Source organism: Ranitomeya imitator, chromosome 5 (assembly GCF_032444005.1).
Source record: "Ranitomeya imitator isolate aRanImi1 chromosome 5, aRanImi1.pri, whole genome shotgun sequence".
Classification (NCBI taxonomy): Eukaryota; Metazoa; Chordata; class Amphibia; order Anura; family Dendrobatidae; genus Ranitomeya; species Ranitomeya imitator.
In genome coordinates, this window is record NC_091286.1 from 180,725,787 (window position 1) to 180,752,132 (window position 26,346).

A 26,346-nucleotide genomic window follows, 5' to 3' on the forward strand; every position below is an offset into this window, starting at 1 on the left:
CGGTATCAGAATTCCGATACAGCGAATATCGTCCGATATTCGATATTTGCAGTATCGGAATGGTCAACACTAATCTTTACTCTTTTAAAGTTTTACCTTTTGTATCAAAATTTTAAGGTTTTAGGTTTTGTACCAAGCTTCTTTTATGGTTTTCTTTTCTTTTGGTTTCAACTTCTTGCACCAACTTTTTGAAGTTTTCCTTTTCTTTTTGTTTTTTTATATATCCTTTCACACCACACCCACCTCCTTCTAAACACTTTCCATCTCCTCCTCCTTCACCACACCTTTTGCCTCCCTCTCTTCTATGTTCCAAATACAGCCTCTGCCAGTCATGGTATCAGGGGAGGAAGGTGGGGATCCCCTTGTAGAAGGCACCCCCCAAGCCGCAGCAGGCTTCCCCCAGGCACATGCAGCAGCAGGCAGCTCAGCTCCGGGGACAGGGGGGACCACTGGCACCACCATCTGATGATGATCAGTATCCCCAGTCAGAGCAGCGAACGTTCACACCACAATGGAACTATAAGCCCCCACAGCTTCAGCAGGGTGGGGAGACATCCTCTCACAAAAAGGCAATGTCTAAGACCACTTATCAGCCACTGCATGACCCCAGTACACGCTATCACAACTATTCCTCTAATGAGGATGAAGAGGGTACTTCATACATGATGCCCAGTGCTAGAAAGAAAAACCCACAGGCACCCCAGAAGACAGGGACAGATAGAAGCACCACCATTACACTATGTGCACTTCACCCCAAGTCAGGTGACCAGCATTCTCAACAATCTTCCAGACCCAGAGATGCACCCCATGCCATTCTACAGAAGAATGCAGCAGAACCAGCGCACATATGCAGCCACCTGGAATGATCTGTGGGTTGAGATGGAGATAAAGGCAGGTGATGCCTTCTGGCGAATCATGAAGGAACACTTTAAGCTTTCAGCAGACTTAGATGTACATGCCTGGGAGTCAGGGCCGAAGCGAATTGAACAACTCAGAGAGTGGGCCAAAGGCAGGCTGGCCGGTCGGGCCCTCAGCTTACATGACATGAGTCAGGAGAAGACAGAGTCTGTGGAAAAGTTTCATTGCAGAGTAATGCAGGTTTTCCAGGACCTGGGCTTCACCATTCATGACCAGATACACAGGCAGATGTTGGCACAGGCCTTTGTGCATGGACTCAGAGAGCCAATCAGGAAGCCACTGATAGTGGCTAGGCCCGAGTACAGGTCAATAGCAATGGTCACCCTGCTCACAGTAGCCAAAGGGATCGAGTCCCAACCAGGACAACACCCCTTCTGGTGGCCCCAGACCCTGAAGAGCCACCACAGTACAGAAGAGGTGTCAGGTGTTACAACTGCGGCAAATTGGGCCATTACTGGAACCAGTGCAAAATACCACCGTAACCCACTACCCTGCACAGAAGAGCAGGGCAAAGAACCACGAAGTAAGCAGTGAAGTACCCCGTCCATAGGACAGGGGCAAGCCAGGTCTGCAAGATACCCCGTTCCTGACATGCAAAACCGCATCAGCAGGACCAACCCCCCAAATTACCCTGAAAGTGGATGGCGTTGTCAGGTCTTTTCTTGTGGACACTGGTGCAGCCAGAAGCGTGATGAGACATGTGGAACTCCCTGACCCTACCTGCCTATCAGAATCCTCTGTGTCTTGCATAGGCATTGATGGTCAAGTCAGACATTCTCAGCTTACAAAGCCTCTGAGCATGTGCACTCAGCCAGGACACTCTATCCTTTCCCAGTTTGTGGTGACAAGAACCTGCCCACTCAACTTACTGGGGGCAGACCTACTGCAAAAATTAAAGGCAACCATAGTGTTCCAGGAAGATGGGACCATGACCCTTTCTTCACTTCTGACCCAGGAAGAGTCAGTCATGCTGGCGGCCCTACAGGAACCTCAAACAACCGATGGAGGCCTACCCAAGGAGGTACTGGATGTAGTACCAGAAAGTCTATGGTCTAAGGGAGCCCAAGACTTGGGAAAACTTCAAGTTGCCCCAGTGCGGGTATAACTCAAGCCAGGCACTCCATAGCCTCATAAGGCACAGTATCCCTTGTCCATGGCCCAGAGTCAAGCCGTCTCAGACCAATTAAAGGTGTTCCTGAAAATAGGGGTCGTCATTCCCTGCGCGTCTCCTTGCAATACCCCGCTTTTCCCTGTCAAGAAAAAGACTGTAAAAGGAGAGCCAGCCAAGTTCTCCAAGCAATATCCACAGTCCTCGCCAACTGGATCACAGAAGATACAGAAGTGACCCTACTACAATACGTGGACGACCTGCTCCTTTGTGCAGTTGACTTTGACATGTGCAAAGCAAATTCCGTGTCTCTCCTACTCTATCTGGCGGAGCAGCGCTGCAAGGTCTCAAAGAACAAAGTCCAGTGGTGTCTGAAGCGAGTTACATTCCTTGGGCACTGCATTGCTCACAAGACAAACACCTGACAGATGACAGGAAGACCACAGTGGGGAAGATGGCTCCTCCAACAACTCCAAAGGCGCTACAGGCCTTCCTTGGTCTGGTTTCGTATTGCAAAGCTTGGATCCCTGATGCCTCAGTCCTAATGCAGCCTCTGTATGACTGCGTTAATGCAACACCATTCCTGCTGACAGATGTGGCCTTCAGTTCGTTCAAGAAGTTAAAAGACTCTGTAGTCTCAGTGCCGGCACTGGGCCTACCTGACTATGAGAAGCCATTCCGTCTCTACCTGATGGAGAAAGAAGGCCACGCTACTAGAGTCCGGACACAGATTCACGGGGGAAGACAGAGACCTCTAGGCTACTTTTCAGCTCGCCTGGATCCAGTTGCAAGGGGAGCCCCCTCCTGCATGAGAGCAGTAATTGCAGCACATGCCCTCCTGGACAAGACTGCTGACATCATTCTTGGACATCCACTGGAAATCCTGGCTCCACATGACATCTCAGCAATTCTCAACCAAGCCCAGCCAAAACATCTCTCCACCACAAGACATCTTCGCCTGCAGTGCTCCCTACTACTGCCTGACAATGTCACCATCTCCAGATGCACAGTCCTCAATCCGGCCACTCTACTTCCACTCCCAAGGGGGGATACGGATATGGACCCTTCAGATCAAAATCTGAATTATACCTTCCACAAGTATCTGGCAACAGGAAACAGCAGGACTACCCAATGTGGCAGAAGAGCCACTGACCAACCCAGAGTTGATCCTCTACGTAGATGGCTCCAGATTTGCAGATGATAAAGGAAGATTCCACACGGGATGTGCAGTGACCAGCAATCAAGAAATCCTGTGGTCCAGAAGTCTGCCGCCTAGCCTGTCAGCCCAGGAAGCAGAACTGATAGTGCTGACGAAGGCCTGCCAGATGGCAGAAGGCAAGACTGCGAACATATACACCAATTCAAGGTACTCGCAAGGCATAGCACACGACTTTGGACCTATCTGGGCTGCAAGGGACTTCATTACAGGAAGCTGAACAACCAAGAAGCATCATAAAGCCATTAAAGACCTGCTGAGCGCACTTCAACTTCTAAAAATGGTGGCAATACTGATGTCAAAGCACATGGAAAACTGAACACAGTAGAGGCACGGGGCAACAATATGGCGGATATGGCAGCCAAAGAAGCGGCCCAAGGAAGTTAATATGGAGAAGTGGGAGAGGTCGTAGAGCCGGACGGTTACTACATGGCAATTGAGGACAAGACACCAGACAAGATGACGTTTTGGGATCTGTTTAAGAAGCTGCAGGAGCAAGCTCCAAAGGAGGAGAAGGATAGTTGGATGCGGAAGAGTGAAACACATCAAGAAGGAATGGTATACGCAATGGATTACAATCTCTGTTTACCCCGAAGCATGTACCCTATGGTGGTCCAGTGGGCACATGGGCCCACGCACAGATCAAAGTCACAGATGAATGACCTGATTGGTGCTTACTGGTTCGCTCCAGGGATCTCCACCCTAACAGCCAAGTTCACTAGCAGTTGTTTGACCTACGGCAAATGCAACCCTGGAAGAATGGAAAAAGTTCCCACACATCATTTTGCCAAAAAACTGTACCCCTTCCAGAGGATCCAGATAGACCACATCCAGATGCCGCCAAGTGGAGGATTTGGATATTATTATAGTTATTAAGATTGAAGGAAGACTATAAGTCCATCTAGTTCAACACATAGCCTAACCTAACATGCCCTAACATGTTGATCCAGAGGAAGGCAAAAAAACCCATGTGGCAAAGAGTAAGCTCCACCTTCGGGAAAAAAATTCCTTCCCGACTCCACATACGGCAATCAGAATAGTTCCCTGTATCATCGCCCTATCAAGGAATCTAGTATATATAACCTATAACATTATACTTTTCCAGAAATGTATCCAGTCCCCTCTTATATTTAAGTAATGAATCACTCATTACAACATCATACGGCAGAGAGTTCCATAGTCTCACTGCTCTTACTGTAAAGAATCCGCGTCTGTTATTATAACATAGTAACATAGTAACATAGTAACATAGTTAGTAAGGCCGAAAAAAGACATTTGTCCATCCAGTTCAGCCTATATTCCATCATAATAAATCCCCAGATCTACGTCCTTCTACAGAACCTAATAATTGTATGATACAATATTGTTCTGCTCCAGGAAGACATCCAGGCCTCTCTTGAACCCCTCGACTGAGTTCGCCATCACCACCTCGTCAGGCAAGCAATTCCAGATTCTCACTGCCCTAACAGTAAAGAATCCTCTTCTATGTTGGTGGAAAAACCTTCTCTCTTCCAGACGCAAAGAATGCCCCCTTGTGCCCGTCACCTTCCTTGGTATAAACAGATCCTCAGCGAGATATTTGTATTGTCCCCTTATATACTTATACATGGTTATTAGATCACCTCTCAGTCGTCTTTTTTCTAGACTAAATAATCCTAATTTCGCTAATCTATCTGGGTATTGTAGTTCTCCCATCCCCTTTATTAATTTTGTTGCCCTCCTTTGTACTCTCTCTAGTTCCATTATATCCTTCCTGAGCACCGGTGCTCAAAACTGGACACAGTACTCCACAGTACTCCATTATGCTTAAACCTTTTTTCCTCCAAACGTAGAAGATGCCTCCTTGTCCCTGTTTCAGGTCTATGATTAAAAAGATCATCAGAAAGGTCTTTGTACTGTCCCCTCATATATTTATACATTAAAATAAGATCACCCCTTAGTCTTCGTTTTTCCAAACTAAATAGCCCCAAGTGTAATAACCTATCTTGATATTGCAGACCCCCCAGTCCTCTAATAACCTTGGTCGCTCTTCTCTGTACCCACTCCAGTTCAGCTATGTCTTTCTTATACACCGGAGACCAGAACTGTGCACAGTATTCTAAGTGTGGTCGAACTAGTGACTTGTATAGAAGTAAAATTATGTTCTCCTCATGAGCATTTATGCCTCTTTTAATGCATCCCATTATTTTATTTGCCTTTGTAGCAGCTGCCTGACACTGGCCACTGAATATGAGTTTGTCATCCACCCATACACCCAGGTCATTTTCATTGATATGCCCTTGTGGTCGTGGACGTGTTTTCAGGATGGCCAGAAGCTTTCCCAGTGAGGAATCAGTCAGCAAAGACTACTGCAAAGAAGCTACTCTCAGAGATCGTGTGCAGATACGGGGTCCCAGAAGTGATAGAAAGTGATCAGGGACCCGCATTCACAGCAAACCTCACAAGGGAGATCTGGTCAGCAGTAGGGTCAGATTTAGCCTTACACACTCTCTACCACCCTCAGAGTAGCGGGAAAGTAGAAAGACTAAATGGGGCACTTAAGAACAGGATGTTGAAAGTTGCCCAAGAGACACGCAAACCATGGCATGAAATACTCCCCATCGCACTGTTTAGTGTCAGGCACAATCCCCGGGGCCCAGAAAAGCTGTCACCACATGAGATTCTGTTTGGGTCCAGCCCCAGGTTAGGGGTATTCTTCCCCCAGCAGTTGGCAATGCAATATGATATAATAATAATCTTTATATAGCGCTAACATATTCCGCAGCGCTTTACAGGTTGCACACATTATCATCACTGTCCCCGTTTGGGCTCACAATCTAAATTCCCTATCAGTATGTCTTTGGAATGTGGGAGGAAACCGGAGTGCCCGGAGGAAACCCACGCAAACACAGAGAGAACATACAAACTCTTTGCAGATGTTGTCCTTGGTGGGTTTGAACCCAGGACTCCAGCGCTGCAAGGCTGCTGTGCTATCCACTGCACCACCGTGCTGCCCCATACTTTGTCTGCTTACGTAATTCAATTGACCAAAAAACTAGCTGATGTCCATTCTCGAGTTTTCTCTTCATTACCAGATCCAGGATCGGTACCCGGTTCGCACTCCTTGAAACCAGGAGACTGGGTGTTGGTGAAGAAGTTTGTGAGGAGAACACTTGACCCCAGATTTGACGGTCCCATCCAAGTGCTGCTGACGAAACCAACCTCTGTGAAACTAGAGGGAAGACCCACTTGGATCCATGCATCGCACTGCAAGAAGGCTCCCGTACCAGAAGATACGCCAAAGCCAGAATGATCCTGTATATCCTCTGTGTGATACATATTCTGGGGGCTGAAGCTTCACGTGCCCCACCTCTGGTAGGGGAGATCACCAAAGATAGGCGCTACACCATTTTCTGGTTCGATACATCAGCCCACATAATTACATACCTGTTTGATTACTGCGATGTTGTACACTGCCCATCCACACTGCTGGACGGTTTGGGGCATGGGACTCAGTATATTTGTGTTGCAGATAACTATTGGGGAGACAAATGTGAATACTGGGGAGCGGCAGCATGGAACACTGGTGACAGTTGGGGATACAAACCCCAGTCAGCCCTAAACAGGAAAGATAAAGATGGCAAATCACTAATTGATCGTATGCGCCTTACAAAGCAGGCTTTTAGGAAGGGGTGCAGCACCAGGGGAGAATGCAACCGACTCATACTTAGCATTGAAAACCCCTCCCCAGGTGATGCCGGTACCTATATAATGAGCAGCACATATACAAATAGTGAACATCATCCTCCCGTAGAGTACTCAGGAAAATTCAAGCTGGCAAATGTAGCTGACAAACCCAATGTGACTCAGAAGATCCCTAGTAATGTAATGGTACTGACAGACCCAACCTATGAGGAGACTTTAGCAGTAGAGACTGGGTTTTCTGAAACCAATTACTGGCTAGAATGGGTAAGATACACAGCCCAACAGCATAATGGGAGTGGCTGTTATGCATGTGCTGGAGCCAGACCCCATCTGGGCACAGTGCCACTTGACATCCCAGAATCCCAGCAGGCCTGTTTCCTCAGCATATACACTAACTCATCTCATTCCGCATCCTATGAAGACTGGAAGTCAAATTACCCACTCATGACTAAAGATACACCCTCAGGGACTGGAATAACAATATACCCTGATAATTACACCTGTTACACACGCACAGGGACTGGCAGGGATGTAAAAAAAACTTCACCAAGGGGTTCTGCTCAGAGTACAGTACCATCACTGACAACCTAGTTAATCATGTGGTTTCCCTGGGTGACATATACTGGATCTGTGGTGATATGAAGATACGTAGTAGACTAGAAGGTGTTTGGGTAGGCCAATGTGCTCTGGCAAAAATTCTGATGCCCTTCCACCTTTTTCCCTACACCCATGAGTCCTCACCCAGCACTGCAGTGAACAGACCAAAAAGGGCAAGTACTCCAAAAGGCAGTTTCGATCCACATGTTTATATAGACACCGTAGGTGTGCCTAGGGGGGTACCTGATGAAATTAAGGCCAGTGACCAGGTCAAGGCAGGATTTGAGTAATTGCTGTTGATAATAACTGTGAACAAAAATGTTGATTGGATAAATTACATCTATTAAAACCAGCAGAGATTTGTTAACTTCACACGAGATGCTCTGAAAGGTCTGGCAGACCAGTTGGGCCCCACTTCCATCATGGCATTCCAGAATAGGATGGCCTTAGACATTATTCTAGCTGGGAAAGGAGGTGTTTGTAAGATGATCAAAGACACTTGTTGCACCTACATCCCAGACAATACTGGCCCCAATGGCAAAGTAACAGTGGCGATACAAAAACGTTGTTCATTCATGACCAGATACACAGGCTGATGTTGGCACAGGCCTTTGTGCATGGACTCAGAGAGCCAATCAGGAAGCCACTGATAGTGGTAAGGCCCGAGTACAGGTCAATAGCAATGGACACCCTGCTCACAGTAGCCAAAGGAATCGAGTCCCAACCAGGAGTGCGGAAGACAACACCCCTTATGGTGGCCGCAGACCCTGAAGAGCCACCACAGTACAGAAGAGATGTCAGGTGTTACAACTGCGTCAAATTGGGCCATTACCGAAACCAGTGCAAAATACCACCGCAACCCACTACCCTGCACAGAAGAGCAGGCCAAAGAACCACAAAGTAAGCAGTGAAGTACCCCGTCCATAGGACAGGGGCAAGCCAGGTCTGCAAGATACCACGTTCCTGACATGCAAAACCGCATCAGCAGGACCAACCCCCCAAATTACCCTGAAAGTGGATGGCATTGTCAGGTCTTTTCTTGTGGACACTGGTGCAGCCAGAAGCGTGATGAGACATGTGGAACTCCCTGACCCTACCTGCCTATCAGAATTCTCTGTGTCTTGCGTAGGCATTGATGGTCAAGTCAGACATTCTCAACTTACAAAGTCTCTGAGCGTGTGCACTCAGCCAGGACACTCTATCCTGTCCCAGTTTGTGGTGTCAAGAACCTGCCCACTCAACTTACTGGGGGCAGACCTACTGCAAAAATTAAAGGCAAGCATAGTGTTCCAGGAAGATGGGACCATGACCCTTTCTTCACCTCTGACCCAGGTAGAGTCAGTCATGCTGGTGGCCCTACAGGAACCTCAAACAACCGATGGGGGCCTACCCGAGGAGGTACTGGATGTAGTACCAGAAAGTCTATGGTCTAAGGGACCCCAAGACGTGGGAAAACTTCAAGTTGCCCCAGTGCAGGTATCACTCAAGCCAGGCGCTCCATATCTTCGTAAGGCACAGTATCCCTTGTCCATCGCCCAGAGTCAAGTCGTCTCAGACCAATTAAAGGTGTTCCTGGAAATAGGGGTCGTCATTCCCTGCACGTCTCTTTGCAATACCCTGCTTTTCCCTGTCATAAAAAAGACTGTAAAAGGAGAGCCAACCAAGTTCAGAATAGTACATGACCTAAAAGCTGTGAATAACGCTACAGTATTTGAAACCCCAATTGTGCAGAATCCGCACACCTTGCTCTCAAATGTGCCTTCCACAGCAACAGTGTTCACGGTGATCGATCTGGCTAATGCTTTCTTCAGTGTTCGCTCCATCCGGACGACCAGTTCCTGTTTGCCTTCACACATCAAGGGGCACAGTACACATGGGTGGTGATGCCCCAGGGGGCCCAGAATAGCCCCTCACAATTCACCAAAGCAATATCCACAGTCCTCACCAACTGGATCACAGAAGATGCAGAAGTGACCCTACTACAATACGTGGAAGTCCTGCTCCTTTGTGCAGTTGACTTTGACACATGTAAAGCACATTCCGTGTCTCTCCTACTCTACCTGGCGGAGCAGCGCTGCAAGGTCTCAGAACAAAGTCCAGTGGTGTCTGAAGCGAGTTACGTTCCTTGGGCACTGCATTGCTCACCAGACGAAACACCTGACAGATGACCGGAAGAGCACAGTGGAGAAGATGGCTCCTCCAACAACTCCGATACAAAAACTCACCGAGCTATCAGAGGAATTGAAACAGAATTCAGGAGTAAAAGATCCTTGGGACCAGTACTTTGGGTGGATGAGTGGGTGGCAAAGGATGCTAGCACAGGTTGGGGCAGCCATACTTGTTATTTTTGTTCTTGTGATAATTTCTGGTTGCTGCGCAATCCCCTGTATCCGCAGGATGATGGAAAAGACAGTCAAGGAAACAACAAACCTGATGCCACATCTCCTCCTGGACGAACCTATCCAAATTCAGATTCACCCATCTGATGGCTCCTCCAATTCTGATGATGAATATGTGGAATTGATTGAAGAAGGTCACCAATTCAAGACTATGCGTGCTTCTACCCCCCTTTAGGGACAGATCTCCTGACCGCACATTTGCAAAAAGTCTGTATGGAGTAGGGCGTGTGCGCCAGGTATACGTTAGTTCACCGGCAGCACAAAAGAGTTGCAGCGCTTTTGGACAGGAGGCTAGGATTAGGGCAAGTGATATCTAAGGGGGGCTTGTGATAGAAATATATATATATATATATGTATATATATATCATATAGATCTCACTTGCATGTATACTCCTTTAATCATATGTACTCACTGTGACGGGGTGTACGGCAGAGCAAGAAGGGACAACAGGCCGAGGGATGATTCAACAGATTTATTATCAAGAACGCTGGAATAACACATGCAGGTAGATCTAAAGAGTCCACAATTAGTCCAATGGAACAGGTTCGGGGGCACCTCCCGATAATCCTTGTGCCAGGTAACAAAGCAATCGTCCACACGAGTCCAAGCGATCCCAAAACAATCCCACGAATGACGAGATATGTCCTCAGCTCAAGTCTCGCCCCGTTCGCTTCCACAGTCCTAGATGGACATGGGGTCTTGCCTCAGCTAAGAATCCCCACTCCTTCTCCTTCAAGGATCAACTCACATCTGATCTCAAAATAAGAATGGATTGTCTGAGCTCCTGGGGTCCGCCCATAAAGGGGGGGTCACACCCTCTATTCAATGGTTGGGTCCACCAGAAGACTCTAGACTGGTGGGCTCCAGGCAGTCTAGGTAGTATTTACATTTGACTAGCCACCTGCTGTGAGGAAGAATGGCTATTCTTTCTCTAGTGGTGTGGACAAAGCTTAATTACATTATAGCTCAGGGCTGCAAGTATTGGGGGAAGGAGACAGGTTAGTTACATACACCCCATGACATTGCAAAATGTACAGTAAATACAACGAAAGAGAAGTCGCATCACATCATGACATGTTATACAAAATACAGGACATGGATAAAAGTACAGATCATGACAATCACATTAAAGCAATATATATATCTTTATACTCAGCTAGTTTATAATCAATTGCTCAACTTAACCACATGAGCTAGACCAGATCGTTCCTTGGTACTTTCCAGACACCCTAAAACAGGAACTTAGGCCAGATGTTCTAAACTAATGTCTAAGAATATTGCTGAACATCGCTAAATCTTGCTGAAATAAGCAGGACAGAGATGACAGATGCTTCCAAGAGTGCTAAATCAGCTTGTTAGGTAAGACTTCAGTCAGAATATGACAATTACTCTCTACTCCCCTATTATCTCCTCTTCCCACAATCGCATACAAGATTTCTCTCGTGCATCCCCCCTACTCTGGAATGCTCTACCACAACATATCAGACTCTCGCCTACCATCGAAACCTTCAAAAAGAACCTGAAGACCCACCTCTTCCGACAAGCCTACAACCTGCAGTAACCACCGATTGACCAAACCGCTGCACGGCCAGCTCTACCCTCACCTACTGTATCCTCACCCATCCCTTGTAGATTGTGAGCCCTCGCGGGCAGGGTCCTCTCTCCTCCTGTACCAGTTGTGACTTGTATTTTTCAAGATTATTGTACTTGTTTTATTATGTATACCCCTTCTCACATGTAAAGCGCCATGGAATAAATGGCGCTATAATAATAAATAATAATAATAATAATAATTACTCAGTTAAATATATTATGTACTCAGTCAGCCAATAAAATAATAGCTAAATTGTATGTTAATTTACTAACCACCCCCCTTTTATACGCATTTATAAAACTATGTATCAAAGAATACTGAGCTCTATCCTCACCTACTGTATTCTCACCCATCCCTTGTAGATTGTGAACCTTTGCGGGCAGGGTCCTCACTCCTCCTGTACCAGTTATGACTTGTATTGTTTAAGATTATTGTACTTGTTTTCATTATGTATATCCCTCCTCACATGTAAAGTGCCATGGAATAAATGGCGCTATAACAATAAATAATAATAAAGAATAAACCAGGAGATCTGGATGGAATGTTATACTGTCACTTTCGTGTCAGACTCATTCTTTCTTGAGCACTCAACATATCTGATCTGATAATTGGGAACGGCCGCAGCACACACGGGGATAGATTCATCCCAAACCAAATTTCCATAACACTACTGACGGCGTTCAGTAGCGCATGTTTAATGTTTCCCTCCACATGCTTTTGCAGGGCAGGGACGGCTTGCCTGCTGAAATAAAAGCGGCTGGGCACATTGTATTGTGGGACTGCCAATGCCCTCAAGTTACGGAAGGTGTCAGTCTCCACCAGCCTGAATGACAGCATTTCAAGTGACAGAAGTTTTGCAATGCCAGCATTCAGAGCCTGTGCTCGGGGGTGGTTTGCCGAGAATAGCCGCCTTTGCTCCCATGCCTGTGCTACCGATGGCTGTAGACTGGGCAGGGAGTGTGAGGATGACTGGGAAAGTGGTGCTGTGGGTGGAATTACACTGGGTCTCTGGACAACAGTGCCAGAGGTTCTTCCATGGCGATCCTGTGAGGAACCAGCTGTGTGTGAGCTGGGGAAGAGGCTACAACATGAGCTGAAGAGGTGGTAGGTGCCGCGCTGTAGGTTGGCCCAGGACTTCAGTGTGTTTTTGTAACTCCACCACGTGCTTGGTCCGCACATGTTTCCACATATTTGTGGTATTGAGGTTGCTGACACTTTTCCCTCTTTTGACTTTCTGATGACACAGCTTGCATTTGACAAAGCAAATGTCATCTGCTACTGCATCAAAAAAGGACCAGGCACTGCAAGTCTTGGGAGCGCCCGTTTTGGCTTTTGGAAGAGGCATGCTCCTAATGGGTGCCGAAGTGGAGGCTACAGGCAAAAAGTCTTCCTCAAAGCTGCTCCCACCACCTTCCTGTTCCTCACGCCATGATGGGTAAAGGACCTCATCATCTACACTATCCTCTTCCATCAACTGCTTCTCCTGGGTAGTCTCGGCAGCACAGTACACACCTGAAAGTGGCACCTGAGTCTCATCATCAGATGCGTACTGAGGTGTGCTGACCGGAGGCACTGGCCCACCCGTCTCTTCAGATTCAGAGAGACAAAGCTGTTGGGCATCACTGTTGTGAATTCCGCTCTTGGGCTCCCTCTGGTGGTTGTAAGTGGCACTTTTGTGAGTTCTGCTCTTGGGCTCCCTCTTGTGGTTTCTAGTGGTATGGCTGCTCCTTGGAGTTAGCTGTCATCAGCTGCCTCCACTTATCGTCTCTTCTGCTCGGCTATTTAAGTCTGGCTCTTTCTTCAGCCTGTGCCACTTGTCAATGTTTCCTGGCTGGATTCACATCTCTGCTTGGATTCTCCTGGTTTCCTGACCAGTTCTGCAAAGATAAGTTCTGGCTTGGCTCATTTCAGTCCACATGTTGTGGACTTATTGTTCTGTGCATTCTATATTTGTCCAGCTTGTCAGTATGGATTATTTCTGTTAGCTGGAAGCTCTGGGAAGCAGATTTACCCTCCACACCTTTAGTCAGGTGTGGAGATTTTTGTAAACTCTGTGTGGATTGTTTTGTAGTTTTTATACTGACCGCACAGTATCCTTTCCTGTCCTATCTATCAAGCTAGACTGGCCTCCTATGCTAAAATCTGATTTCATTTCTGCGTATGTTATTTTCCCCTCCTCTCACCGTCAATATTTGTGGGGGGCTATCTTTCCTTTGGGGATTTTCTCTGAGGCAAGATAGGTTTCCTGTTTCCATCTTTAGGGGAAGTTAGATCTTAGGTTGTGCCGAGGGGTCTAGGGAGCGTCAGGTACCCCCCACGGCTATTTTTAGTTGCGCTGCTAGGTTCAGGGTTTGCGGTCAGTACAGATACCACCTCCTTCAGAGCTTGTCTCATGTTGTTCCTAAACCACCAGATCATAACAGTACAAGTGGCCAAAAATGAATTAAATGCATCTCAAAAGAAGGAAAAGAAAGTTCTGAACCATTTTTTTCTGTGCTTTGGTTTGTCTTTTTTTTTTTCCTCTTGATATCTGGGTGGTTCAGGATATATGTTTTGGCATAGATGTTCAGGGTTTGTTTTCTCGTGTGGATCAACTTGCTGCAAGAGTACAGAGTATCCAGGACTATGTTGTCCAGACTCCGGCTTTAGAACCCAGAATTCCTACCCCTGATTTGTTTTTTGGGGACAGATCCAAGTTTTTGAACTTTAAAAATAACTGCAAATTGTTTTTTTGCTTTGAAACGCCGTTCTTCTGGTGATCCCATTCAGCAAGTAAAAATCATCATATCCTTGCTGCGTGGTGACCCTCAAGACTGGGCTTTTTCTCTTGAAACAGGGGATCCGGTATTATTGAATGTAGATGCATTTTTTCAGGCGCTCGGATTATTGTATGACGAACCTAATTCTGTGGAGCATGCAGAAAAAACCCTGTTGGCCTTGTGTCAAGGTCAGGAAGCGGCAGAGTTATACTGCCAGAAATTTAGAAAATGGTCTGTGCTCACTAAATGGAATGAAGAGGCTCTGGCTGCTATTTTCAGAAAAGGTCTTTCTGAAACCCTTAAAGATGTTATGGTGGGCTTTCCTACGCCTGCCGGTTTGAGCGAATCTATGTCTCTAGCCATTCAGATTGATCGGCGTCTGCGCGAGCGCAAAGCTGTGCACCATATGGCAGTATCCTCTGAGCAAAGTCCTGAATCTATGCAATGTGATAGGATTTTAACTAGAATAGAACGGCAGGAATTCAGACGTCAGAATAGGCTGTTGAGGCCTTTCAGGAGCTTAAACGCCGATTTACTTCTGCCCCTGTGTTGCGTCAACTAGATGTTTCTCTTCCTTTTCAGGTTGAGGTCGACGCTTCTGAGATTGGGGCAGGGGCCGTTTTGTCTCAGAGGGAGTCTGATGGTTCTTTGATGAAACCGTGTGTTAGGAGTCGAGTTTCCTCTGCTGCACAGGGGGAATCTCGATCCGTGTCTGCTGCGGTCTCCCATTCGGTATCGGCCGCAGTGGGCTCTGCTCAGCGGAGACGTCGCTCCCAGCGTCTTGCTGGGGCTGATTCGGTACATAGGGTCACTACTGCCTTTTCTGGCTTTCCTATGGTACCCTGCACTGATCTGCGGCGAGCGAGCCTCTCTGGGACTAAGTCCTTGTTTACTCACACTGAGCATGCCCAGGGCAGGGTCTCCCATTGGAGGTCGAGGGCCACATGTTCGGTCACATGCTCAGGTGCTGCAGTACATTCCATTGGTCCTTCTGGAAGGTCCTGAAAGAGCAAAACATGCTCAGGTACTGCAGCACTTTCCATTGGTCCTTCTGGAAGGTCCTGAAAGGGCAAAAACTTCAGTAGCAGCTTCCTGTGCTGCAACTATATAAACTGCGCATGACCGCACGGCCATGCGCTAGTATTGTCTTATGTTTGTGCTTTGCGCCAGTGTGGTCACATGTATGTGTGTTCAGGGACCCGGCTGAAATAAGCCCCTAGAATGCTGGCTCCTCCGGCGAGGAGATTGAGTCTGAGTGTATTCAGGGACCCGGCTGAAATAAGCCCCTAGAATGCTGGCTCCTCCGGCGAGGAGTTTTGTGTGTTTGTGTGACCACTGACTGCTCTCTGTTTGGGCAGTTAGCCTGTGCCTCTGTGGAGTCTAACAGGGCACAGTGCTTTCCTTTTACGGCTACTCAGTGAGTTAACTGAGTTAGTCTATACCGCCATATAGCTCCGCCGTTTGCTAGCAGCAGGTACTCCTACACGGTGGACCCCGGGCTGCGAACGCACCAATATCAATAAACATCTCTATTTACTCGGTGCGTTCCGCTAGCCCTAACAGAATACTAGCGCCAGGGTCTGGCTAGTAAATGGCGGACATTCAGCAATCTTTGCGGTATATCCAGCAGCTGGAGGGTAGGTTGGCGGCTCTCGAGAGCTCAACCTCAGCTGTGGATGTTACCGCAGTTGCTGTACAGGCTGCTAGCGTGGCTGCAGCAACCTTGTCCACTGCCACCCCTGTTCCGACGTTATCTCGCCTCCCGCTGCCAGAAAATTTTTCTGGAAATAGCAAAACTTGTAGGGGATTCGTGAGTCAGTGCTCTATTCACCTTGAGCTCCTGGCTGCACGTTTTCCTACAGAGCGGGCTAAGGTGGGATTTATTGTGTCTCTTTTGTCGGACAGGGCGTTGGAGTGGGCTACGCCGCTGTGGGAGCGTGGTGATCATGTGGTGCAGAGTGCTCCGTTGTTCCTGAGCACTCTGAAAAAGGTCTTTTTAGGACCTCAAGTCACCCATGACACAGCGCTCCAACTACTGGCATTAACTCAGGGTGAGTCCTTGGTCAGCCATTTTTCCGTCCGCTTCCGTACTTTAGCTTCCGAGCTGGAGTGGTCGGTTAAAGCCCTTATCCCCATATTTTGGACGGGCCTGGCTGACCACATTAAGGACGCTCTGGCCACTAGGGAGATTCCTGCCACACTGGAGGAGTTAATAACTGTCTCTACTCGTATTGACCTCCGTTTTAACGAGCGGAGGTTGGAGCGAGCCCAGTGTAGGCAGAGGTTTCGGCTGGCTCCCACCTTCGCCAAACCTTTGGAATCTCCAGTCCAGGCATCCGAGTCACATGAGGCCTTAGAGGTGACACGAGCGGGATCCAAGTCTCAGTCTGCCCGTGTACATAAGGTCCGTCATGTTTGCCAGCAGTCAGGACACCTTGCCTCCAAGGGTCCTCAGCGGTCGGGGAAACGTCAGCGTCTAGTGGCAGTTGGAGGAGGTACACTAGACACGGCGACGTTTGCCTCAAAGTTGTCCTTCAAGGGGACAATTACCATAGGCCCATCCACTCTTATGGTCGAGCTATGCGTGGATTCTGGGGCAGAGGGTAACTTTATTTCTTCCGCTTTTGCCCAGCGTCACGCAATACCCTTGGTGATGCTCGCCAAGCCAGTAACCGTTCGAGTGGTAAATGGGTCAACACTACCTTCACAGATTACCCACCAAACCATTCCTTTCACGCTATCTGTGTCTCCATCACATCAGGAGATAATCTCCCTATTAGTCATTCCTGAGGGAATTGATGAGGTCCTGTTGGGGATACCATGGCTTCGCTACCATTCTCCTCATATTGAGTGGTCCTCTGGGAGAATTTTGGGATGGAGTAAATCCTGCGAGGGTAGATGTCTGAGGGAGTGCGTTCAGGTTGCTACTACACAGGTACCTGCAGATCTTTCCTCTCTCCCCAAGCACTATTGGCCCTATGCAGACGTGTTCTCCAAAAGAGCTGCGGAGACCCTTCCGCCTCACCGCCCCTATGACTGTCCTATTGACCTCTTGCCTGGTGCTGAGCCTCCCCGGGGTCGAGTCTATCCGTTATCTCTCCCGGAGACGGAGGCAATGTCCCAGTACATCCAAGAGAATCTGGCAAGAGGATTCATTAGGAAGTCAGTGTCACCGGCAGGGGCAGGGTTCTTCTTCGTACAGAAGAAGACTGGAGACTTACGTCCATGCATAGACTACAGGGGTCTTAACGCCATCACCATTAAGAACAAGTACCCACTACCCCTGATATCTGAGCTGTTTGATAGGCTACGGGGAGCGAGGGTATTTACAAAGTTAGATCTGCGGGGTGCTTACAACCTGATTCGCATCCGTGAGGGGGATGAATGGAAGACGGCTTTTAACACCAGGGATGGGCACTATGAATATCTGGTGATGCCCTTCGGGCTCTGTAATGCCCCAGCCGCTTTCCAAGACTTTGTGAACGACATCTTCCGGGATATGCTCACCACCTCGGTCGTAGTCTATCTGGATGATATTCTCATCTTCTCTCCAGATATTGACTCCCATCGGAGAGATGTTCGCAAAGTCTTCGACCTCTTACGGGCAAACTCCCTCTACGCCAAGTTGGAGAAGTGTGTGTTTGAGCAGGAGTCCTTGCCTTTCCTTGGTTATATCATCTCTGCCCAGGGTTTGGCTATGGATCCTGCCAAGCTACAGGCTGTAATGGACTGGCAGGAACCCCATTCTCTTAAAGCGGTGCAGCGCTTTATGGGGTTCATTAATTACTATCGCCAGTTCATTCCACACTTCTCAACTTTGGTAGCTCCCTTGGTTGCCCTCACCAAGAAGGGAGCAAATCCCAAGTTGTGGTCAGAGGAGGTCTCCAAAGCCTTTCTCTCGATCAAGTCACACTTCGCTATCGCTCCCATCCTACATCGCCCCGATGTTGATAAGCCATTTATCTTGGAGGTGGATGCCTCATTCGTTGGTGCTGGAGCAGTCCTTTTCCAAAAGAATGCTCAAGGTCGGAAGCATCCTTGCTTCTTCTTCTCCAAGACCTTCACACCAGCGGAGAGGAATTATTCCATCGGGGACAGGGAGTTGCTGGCCATGAAGTTGGCTTTTTCAGAGTGGAGACATCTCTTGGAGGGAGCTCGCTTTCCCTTCCAAGTCTTCACTGACCACAAGAACTTGGTGTATCTGCAAACGGCCCAGCGGCTGAATTCTCGCCAGGCTAGATGGTCCCTGTTCTTCTCCCGGTTCCATTTTACTCTCCATTTCCTCTCCGGGGAGAAGAACGTTCGTGCTGACGCTCTCTCCCGCTCCGTGGTGTCATCGGAGGAGGATGAGGAGGAGCCTCGGCTTATTGTCCCTTCTGAGAGCCTGAGAACTGTAGCTCCGGTTTCGCTAGAGTCTGTGCCCCCGGGCAAGACTTTCGTACCAGCTAACTTGCGACCGGAGGTTCTCTCTTGGGCTCACTCCTCCAGAGTGGGTGGGCATTTTGGGACCAAGAGGACATCCGAGCTTCTGGCGAGAACATACTGGTGGCCGCATATGGCCCGAGATGTCAAGGACTATATTCAGGCGTGCGTTTCTTGCGCCCAGAATCGGTCTCCTCGGCAACGGCCTGCTGGGTTGCTTTACCCTCTACCGGTGGCAGACAGGCCCTGGGAGATGGTCGGGATGGACTTTGTGGTGGGTCTACCCAAGTCGCGTGGCTGCTCCATTATTTGGGTTGTCACCGACCATTTCTCCAAGATGGTGCATTTGGTGCCTCTTCCTCGGTTACCCTCAGCACGGGCCTTGGCGGTGTTGTTCATTAAACACATTTTCCGATTGCATGGTATGTCAGCGATCGGGGTCCCCAGTTCGCATCTCGGTTTTGGAGAGAGCTCTGCCGTTTACTCAGCATAGAGTTAAACCTCTCCTCTGCATACCATCCCGAGACGAATGGGTTGGTGGAGAGAACCAACCAGACTCTGGTGACATATTTGCGACATTTCGTCTCTGCTAGGCAGGATGATTGGGCATCTTTGCTACCTTGGGCGGAATTTGCCCTGAACAACGCCGTAGCCGATTCCACTGGTCAAACTCCTTTTCTCCTTAATTACGGCCAGCATCCGCGTGTCCCTGTGCCCATGCCCGTGTCATCCACCAATTCTAGGGTGGCAGACTGGGCGGTGGAGGCACGTGACATCTGGGACCGCACACAGGATGCCATCCGGGCCTCCAAGGAGAGAATGAGGGTTTCGGCTGATACACACCGGCGCCCCGCTCCGGTCTTTGCTCCTGGCGACTTAGTGTGGCTCTCCGCCCGTAACATCAGGCTGCGAGTTGAGTCCACTAAGTTTGCTCCTCGCTACATTGGCCCGTTTAAGGTTCTGGAACAGGTCAACCCTGTGGTCTACCGTTTGGCTATTCCTCCACGCCTTGGTATCACCGATACTTTCCACGTTTCCCTCTTAAAGCCCGTTCATTTGTCCCGGTTTTCCGAGTCATCTGCTGGGACATCGGGTTCATCCACGGATGAGTTTGAGGTGAATGCTATTGTGGGGTGCAAGGTGGTACGTGGCAAGAAATTTTATCTGGTGGACTGGAAGGGTCACGGCCCAGAGGATAGAACCTGGGAGCCTGTGGAGCACATTCGGGCTCCGCTGCTTATCGCAGCTTTTGAGCGTAGTGAGGCTCAAGGAGGGGGGAGCAATGTTAGGAGTCGAGTTTCCTCTGCTGCACAGGGGGAATCTCGATCCGTGTCTGCTGCGGTCTCCCATTCGGTATCGGCCGCAGTGGGCTCTGCTCAGCGGAGACGTCGCTCCCAGCGTCTTGCTGGGGCTGATTCGGTGCATAGGGTCACTACTGCCTTTTCTGGCTTTCCTATGGTACCCTGCACTGATCTGCAGCGAGCGAGCCTCTCTGGGACTAAGTCCTTGTTTACTCACACTGAGCATGCCCAGGGCAGGGTCTCCCATTGGAGGTCGAGGGCCACATGTTCGGTCACATGCTCAGGTGCTGCAGTACATTCCATTGGTCCTTTCTGGAAGGTCCTGAAAGGGCAAAACATGCTCAGGTACTGCAGCACTTTCCATTGGTCCTTCTGGAAGGTCCTGAAAGGGCAAAAACTTCAGTAGCAGCTTCCTGTGCTGCAACAATATAAACTGCGCATGACCGCACGGCCATGCGCTAGTATTGTCTTATGTTTGTGCTTTGCGCCAGTGTGGTCACATGTATGTGTGTTCAGGGACCCGGCTGAAATAAGCCCCTAGAATGCTGGCTCCTCCGGCGAGGAGATTGAGTCTGAGTGTATTCAGGGACCCGGCTGAAATAAGCCCCTAGAATGCTGGCTCCTCCGGCGAGGAGTTTTGTGTGTTTGTGTGACCACTGACTGCTCTCTGTTTGGGCAGTTAGCCTGTGCCTCTGTGGAGTCTAACAGGGCACAGTGCTTTCCTTTCACGGCTACTCAGTGAGTTAACTGAGTTAGTCTATACCGCCATATAGCTCCGCCGTTTGCTAGCAGCAGGTACTCCTGCACGGTGGACCCCGGGCTGCGAACGCACCAATATCAATAAACATCTCTATTTACTCGGTGCGTTCCGCTAGCCCTAACACCGTGTGCTTTTTTTCCAGAAAGTTTTCGCCTGCGGAACGCAATTATGATGTCGGCAATCGGGAGTTGTTGCCTATGAAGTGGGCGTTTGAGGAGTGGCGACATTGGCTTGAGGGAGCTAAACACCGTGTTGTGGTCCTGACCGATCATAACAATCTGATTTACCTCGAGTCGGCCAAGCGGCTGAATCCTAGACAGGCTCGATGGTCCCTGTTTTTCTCCCGTTTTGATTTTGTGGTCTCGTATCTTCTGGGATCTAAGAATGTTAAGGCTGATGCCCTCTCTAGGAGTTTTTCGCCTCATTCTCCTGGAGTCCTGGAGCCGGTTGGCATTCTTAAGGAGGGGGTGATTCTTTCTGCTATCTCCCCTGATTTGCGGCGGGTGCTTCAGGAATTTCAGGCTGATAGGCCTGACCACTGTCCAGTGGGGAAGCTGTTTGTTCCTGATAGATGGACAAGTAAGGTAATTTCTGAGGTTCATTGTTCAGTGTTGGCTGGTCATCCTGGGATTTTTTGTACCAGAGATTTGGTTGCTAGGTCCTTTTGGTGGCCTTCCTTGTCTCGCGATGTGCGTGCTTTTGTGCAGTCCTGTGGGACTTGCGCCCGGGCCAAGCCTTGCTGTTCCCGCGCTAGTGGGTTGCTTTTGCCTTTGCCGGTTCCTGAGAGGCCCTGGACGCATATTTCCATGGATTTTATTTCGGATCTTCCTGTTTCCCAGAAGATGTCTGTTATCTGGGTTGTTTGTGACCGGTTCTCTAAAATGGTCCATCTGGTACCTTTGCCTAAGTTGCCTTCCTCCTCAGATCTGGTTCCATTATTTTTTCAGCATGTGGTTCGTTTGCATGGCATTCCGGAGAATATTGTGTCTGACAGAGGTTCTCAGTTTGTCTCTAGATTTTGGCGGGCCTTTTGTGCTAGGATGGGCATTGGTTTGTCTTTTTCTTCGGCGTTTCATCCTCAGACTAATGGCAAAACTGAGCGAACTAATCAGACCTTGGAGACCTATTTGAGATGCTGTGTGTCTGCTGATCAGGATGATTGGGTGTCTTTCTTGCCGTTGGCCAAGTTTGACCTTAATAATTGGGCTAGTTCGGCTACTTTGGTTTCACCTTTCTTTTGTAATTTTGGTTTTCATCCTCGTTTTTCTTCTGGGCAGGTTGAGCCTTCTGATTGTCCTGGTGTTAATTCTGTGGTGGACAGGCTGCAGCAGATTTGGACTCATGTGGTGGACAATTTGATGTTGTCTCAGGAAAGGGCTCAACGTTTTGCTAACCGCCGTCGGCGTGTTGGTCCCCGGCTTCGTGTGGGGGATTTGGTTTGGTTGTCTTCTCGTCATGTTCCTATGAAGGTTTCTTCTCCTAAGTTTAAGCTTCGGTTTATTGGTCCTTATAAAATTTCTGAAATTATTAATCTGGTGTCTTTTCGTTTGGCTCTTCCTGCCTCTTTTGCCATTCATGATGTTTTCCATAGATCTTTGTTTCGGAGATATGTGGTGCCCGTTGTTCCCTCGGTTGCCCCTCCTGCCCCGGTGTTGGTTGAGGGAGAGTTGGAATATGAGGTTGAGAAGATTTTGGATTCTCGTTTTTCGAGGCGGAGGCTTCAGTATCTTGTCAAGTGGAAGGGTTATGGCCAGGAGGATAATTCTTGGGTTGTTGCCTCCGATGTCCATGCCACCGATTTGGTTCGTGCTTTTCACTTGGCTCGTCCTGATCGGCCTGGGGGCTCTGGTGAGGGTTCGGTGACCCCTCCTCAAGGGGGGGTACTGTTGTGAATTCCGCTCTTGGGCTCCCTCCGGTGGTTGTAAGTGGCACTTTTGTGAGTTCTGCTCTTGGGCTCCCTCTTGTGGTTTCTAGTGGTATGGCTGCTCCTTGGAGTTAGCTGTCATCAGCTGCCTCCACTTATTGTCTCTTCTGCTCGGCTATTTAAGTCTGGCTCTTTCTTCAGCCTGTGCCACTTGTCAATGTTTCCTTGATTCACATCTCTGCTTGGATTCTCCTGGTTTCCTGACCAGTTCTGCAAAGATAAGTTCTGGCTTGGCTCATTTCAGTCCACATGTTGTGGACTTATTGTTCTGTGCATTCTATATTTGTCCAGCTTGTCAGTATGGATTATTTCTGTTAGCTGGAAGCTCTGGGAAGCAGATTTACCCTCCACACCTTTAGTCAGGTGTGGAGATTTTTGTAAACTCTGTGTGGATTGTTTTGTAGTTTTTATACTGACCGCACAGTATCCTTTCCTGTCCTATCTATCAAGCTAGACTGGCCTCCTATGCTAAAATCTGATTTCATTTCTGCGTATGTTATTTTCCCCTCCTCTCACCGTCAATATTTGTGGGGGGCTATCTTTCCTTTGGGGATTTTCTCTGAGGCAAGATAGGTTTCCTGTTTCCATCTTTAGGGGAAGTTAGATCTTAGGTTGTGCCGAGGGGTCTAGGGAGCGTCAGGTACCCCCCACGGCTATTTTTAGTTGCGCTGCTAGGTTCAGGGTTTGCGGTCAGTACAGATACCACCTCCTTCAGAGCTTGTCTCATGTTGTTCCTAAACCACCAGATCATAACAGTACAAGTGGGCAAAAATGAATTAAATGCATCTCAAAAGAAGGAAAAGAAAGTTCTGAACCATTTTTTTCTGTGCTTTGGTTTGTCTTTTTTTTTTTCCTCTTGATATCTGGGTGGTTCAGGATATATGTTTTGGCATAGATGTTCAGGGTTTGTTTTCTCGTGTGGATCAACTTGCTGCAAGAGTACAGAGTATCCAGGACTATGTTGTCCAGACTCCGGCTTTAGAACCCAGAATTCCTACCCCTGATTTGTTTTTTGGGGACAGATCCAAGTTTTTGAACTTTAAAAATAACTGCAAATTGTTTTTTTGCTTTGAAACGCCGTTCTTCTGGTGATCCCATTCAGCAAGTAAAAATCATCATATCCTTGCTGCGTGGTGACCCTCAAGACTGGGCTTTTTCTCTTGAAACAGGGGATCCGGTATTATTGAATGTAGATGCATTTTTTCAGGCGCTCGGATTATTGTATGACGAACCTAATTCTGTGGAGCATGCAGAAAAAACCCTGTTGGCCTTGTGTCAAGGTCAGGAAGCGGCAGAGTTATACTGCCAGAAATTTAGAAAATGGTCTGTGCTCACTAAATGGAATGAAGAGGCTCTGGCTGCTATTTTCAGAAAAGGTCTTTCTGAAACCCTTAAAGATGTTATGGTGGGCTTTCCTACGCCTGCCGGTTTGAGCGAATCTATGTCTCTAGCCATTCAGATTGATCGGCGTCTGCGCGAGCGCAAAGCTGTGCACCATATGGCAGTATCCTCTGAGCAAAGTCCTGAACCTATGCAATGTGATAGGATTTTAACTAGAATAGAACGGCAGGAATTCAGACGTCAGAATAGGCTGTTGAGGCCTTTCAGGAGCTTAAACGCCGATTTACTTCTGCCCCTGTGTTGCGTCAACTAGATGTTTCTCTTCCTTTTCAGGTTGAGGTCGACGCTTCTGAGATTGGGGCAGGGGCCGTTTTGTCTCAGAGGGAGTCTGATGGTTCTTTGATGAAACCGTGTGTTAGGAGTCGAGTTTCCTCTGCTGCACAGGGGGAATCTCGATCCGTGTCTGCTGCGGTCTCCCATTCGGTATCGGCCGCAGTGGGCTCTGCTCAGCGGAGACGTCGCTCCCAGCGTCTTGCTGGGGCTGATTCGGTGCATAGGGTCACTACTGCCTTTTCTGGCTTTCCTATGGTACCCTGCACTGATCTGCGGCGAGCGAGCCTCTCTGGGACTAAGTCCTTGTTTACTCACACTGAGCATGCCCAGGGCAGGGTCTCCCATTGGAGGTCGAGGGCCACATGTTCGGTCACATGCTCAGGTGCTGCAGTACATTCCATTGGTCCTTCTGGAAGGTCCTGAAAGAGCAAAACATGCTCAGGTACTGCAGCACTTTCCATTGGTCCTTCTGGAAGGTCCTGAAAGGGCAAAAACTTCAGTAGCAGCTTCCTGTGCTGCAACTATATAAACTGCGCATGACCGCACGGCCATGCGCTAGTATTGTCTTATGTTTGTGCTTTGCGCCAGTGTGGTCACATGTATGTGTGTTCAGGGACCCGGCTGAAATAAGCCCCTAGAATGCTGGCTCCTCCGGCGAGGAGATTGAGTCTGAGTGTATTCAGGGACCCGGCTGAAATAAGCCCCTAGAATGCTGGCTCCTCCGGCGAGGAGTTTTGTGTGTTTGTGTGACCACTGACTGCTCTCTGTTTGGGCAGTTAGCCTGTGCCTCTGTGGAGTCTAACAGGGCACAGTGCTTTCCTTTTACGGCTACTCAGTGAGTTAACTGAGTTAGTCTATACCGCCATATAGCTCCGCCGTTTGCTAGCAGCAGGTACTCCTACACGGTGGACCCCGGGCTGCGAACGCACCAATATCAATAAACATCTCTATTTACTCGGTGCGTTCCGCTAGCCCTAACAGAATACTAGCGCCAGGGTCTGGCTAGTAAATGGCGGACATTCAGCAATCTTTGCGGTATATCCAGCAGCTGGAGGGTAGGTTGGCGGCTCTCGAGAGCTCAACCTCAGCTGTGGATGTTACCGCAGTTGCTGTACAGGCTGCTAGCGTGGCTGCAGCAACCTTGTCCACTGCCACCCCTGTTCCGACGTTATCTCGCCTCCCGCTGCCAGAAAATTTTTCTGGAAATAGCAAAACTTGTAGGGGATTCGTGAGTCAGTGCTCTATTCACCTTGAGCTCCTGGCTGCACGTTTTCCTACAGAGCGGGCTAAGGTGGGATTTATTGTGTCTCTTTTGTCGGACAGGGCGTTGGAGTGGGCTACGCCGCTGTGGGAGCGTGGTGATCATGTGGTGCAGAGTGCTCCGTTGTTCCTGAGCACTCTGAAAAAGGTCTTTTTAGGACCTCAAGTCACCCATGACACAGCGCTCCAACTACTGGCATTAACTCAGGGTGAGTCCTTGGTCAGCCATTTTTCCGTCCGCTTCCGTACTTTAGCTTCCGAGCTGGAGTGGTCGGTTAAAGCCCTTATCCCCATATTTTGGACGGGCCTGGCTGACCACATTAAGGACGCTCTGGCCACTAGGGAGATTCCTGCCACACTGGAGGAGTTAATAACTGTCTCTACTCGTATTGACCTCCGTTTTAACGAGCGGAGGTTGGAGCGAGCCCAGTGTAGGCAGAGGTTTCGGCTGGCTCCCACCTTCGCCAAACCTTTGGAATCTCCAGTCCAGGCATCCGAGTCACATGAGGCCTTAGAGATGACACGAGCGGGATCCAAGTCTCAGTCTGCCCGTGTACATAAGGTCCGTCATGTTTGCCAGCAGTCAGGACACCTTGCCTCCAAGGGTCCTCAGCGGTCGGGGAAACGTCAGCGTCTAGTGGCAGTTGGAGGAGGTACACTAGACACGGCGACGTTTGCCTCAAAGTTGTCCTTCAAGGGGACAATTACCATAGGCCCATCCACTCTTAT